This window comes from Penaeus vannamei, chromosome 27, assembly GCF_042767895.1.
Source record: "Penaeus vannamei isolate JL-2024 chromosome 27, ASM4276789v1, whole genome shotgun sequence".
Lineage (NCBI taxonomy): Eukaryota > Metazoa > Arthropoda > Malacostraca > Decapoda > Penaeidae > Penaeus > Penaeus vannamei.
In genome coordinates this window covers 25476457-25478956 of record NC_091575.1, presented here as the reverse complement: position 1 = coordinate 25478956, position 2500 = coordinate 25476457, and the positions used below count along the sequence as shown (strand labels likewise).

General features: G+C 45.0%; 1 protein-coding gene across 5 annotated transcripts in view; it reads left to right on the top strand.

Moving 5' to 3' along the window:
• The window catches only part of LOC113811765 (neuronal acetylcholine receptor subunit alpha-7), a 427407-nt gene extending 425061 nt beyond the window's left edge, over nt 1-2346 (top strand). For all 5 annotated transcript variants that reach the window (XM_070141081.1, XM_070141078.1, XM_070141076.1 and 2 more), the window contains exon 12: nt 1-2346. This exon is cut by the window's left edge and continues 1054 nt beyond it. The gene's annotated coding sequence lies outside the window, so the exon portion shown is untranslated.
• Nucleotides 2347-2500: the final 154 nt, after the last annotated feature.

Below are 2500 nucleotides of genomic sequence, written 5' to 3'. Positions count from 1 at the left end.
TTGCTCATGCGTCAGTATTATGTGATTCTGAGGTTACTGTAAGCATCAAATAATTCAATACAAATACGTCTTTACTCAAACATTTTTAGCGCATCTTCCTTTTTTTTCTCTTAAGCTGTTAATGAAGTCTCGAAGAAAGGAGTCTCATGCAATAATCTATCCTTGCCCGGGCCGAAGGGAGCGTGACTCCGTTGGACTCCGGAAGGAAGCAGCAGCAGCAGGAGCAGAGGCACGAAAGGCGACCCTCGTCCGCTCTCGAAACAAGTCACCAACGAACACCCTTCCCCGGACCCCCTGACCCTTGACCCCTTAGGCAGCCAGGGGGTCACGCGCCCAGCCCTCCCGGACGCAACACTTTAAGGGAAAAAAGACACTTTCTGTTTTTCCACATGCAGAGTGTACATTTACATTCATTTGTCGATGTAAATAACCGTTTTATAGTATAATTTTCTTGATCACGAACTTTGATGGTTATTGAGTGGCTCACATCCGTTTTTGAATTGATTATGTGTAATGTAATATTAATTAAGCATCATCACGGAGTCATTTTTTATTCATTTAATCAATACTATGTATTGTAGAAAGTGTAAAAAATAATATCATAGGAGAAAAAAAAAATAATATGGATATTGTGAACCGATAACTTAAGTCCTTATTACACAGACTTGGAAACAATGAATGTCATATCATATCATATTTTGTTTCCCATTTTCTAGCGAATTAAATTATGAACGAGAAAATACCAATAAAAGACAGTACCCCCCAAAAGCGCATCCAAGCAAAATATATAGACTGGAATAGTGTACTGAAACTTCTGCGCAATATGTAGTTTAAAACTTCTCTTTACAATCATAGGTTTACAAAGGTAGATATTTCTTGATTACTCCACCTCCTCGAGGCGAAACGTAGAAGTAGATATGTTCGTATTCAACTCAGTATTCTATAACTAATAGGTTTAAACTGCCTATTTATTATAATTTATTTTCCTCACACACACTGCATGTATCGCAATGCAGGTACTATAATCAAATAATCGCCGATTCAAATAAAAAAAAAACAGAAACGAGGAGCTGGGTGTACGGTAGTTTAAATGAAAATTCTAGAAGATAAAAACAAACGCGTCGGCGACCGCTTTCGGCTCCGAGGGCGAGGTTGGGGTCCCGAGGAGCAGCGCTTTGCGAGAGGGGGCCGAGTCCGCCCCCGACTCGGACCTCTGCGTCCCCTTCCCTCCTCCTTAGCTGAGTCCTCCTCCCAGCATCCTCCTTCGTCCCGGCATCCCCTTGTCCCTGCTCCCCCTCCACCCCCTCCTGCTGACGGCGACGCCTGCTGACTCCGGCAGGAGAGAGCCCACAGCATCTCCCGCGGGGCGCTAGGTATATAGCATCATCAAAAAACGATACAAATTTTTGTGGTTATCTCACCCCCTTTTTGCAAGGAGTGCCGTGTGCGTGCGTGCGAGCGAGCGAGCGGGTGCCTGCGAGTGCGAGCGGTGCGATTGCTCAAGTGCGATTCCTCCTCAGACAGGATTCACACCCGAGGAGGTCGCACTCAGGTCGACACACGAAGTGACTCTCGGTGTGGTCGTGCATGCGAGTCGTTGCAAGTCTTCTCATTTCCCGTCTTGTTTGTTTGCTCGTTTCCTTAGAAGCAGAGACAGAAGAGAGGCAGAGAAAGAGAGAACGAGAGAGAAAGAGCGCGAGCGAACGAGAGAGCGAGCGAAAGAGAGCGAGAGAGAGCTCCCCTTCCCCAGCAGCAGCAGCAGCAGCAGCTTCAGCAGCAGCAGCGGCAGCAGCAGCACCCCCCAGCACGAGCCACAGGGAGCAGGGCGCCTCTCCAGGGACCTCAACCCGCAAGGACGCCGCCGCTGGACGTTAGACGCGAAGGAGGGCGGGGTAATGCTATCACGTAGTCACAAGTCGTCTCCCCGCTCCGTTGTTGGCGGTCGTAGTCGCGAGAAAACCACCACCATTGATAATAATATTTTCATTCATCCGATTTTTAATTTTTTATGTGTATGTGAGCGTGGGTTTTCGCGCGTCACGTGTACATGATAATATACATATATATAAATATATATATATATATAAAAGATATACATCTACATATTTATACATTTCTAGATCATGTCTGAGTTCCAGTCAAATTCCCCCCCCCCCCCGTATTTTCTTTCTTGCGTATTAATAATTCTGCGCTATAATTTGCCGCTGTAAATACGGGTATCTTGCTTCATAAATACATTGTTTATTTCATATACTTAAATAAGGGGTCGCTTTGATGACTATTCTTGTTGATAGTTTAGTGGTCAAGTAACGTTGTTGTTAGGAATTTTTTTTTTTTCATTTTATACCTATCACATAAATATGAACTCGCTTTCATAAAAATAAAATAAATAAATAAATAAAACAAAAGAAGATAATCAAGTAAGCTTAACTGCTTTACCGGTGGGAGAGGCTAGGACGGGCAAGGTGGGGGAGGGGGCGCCGCTCCCGACCCCCGCCCG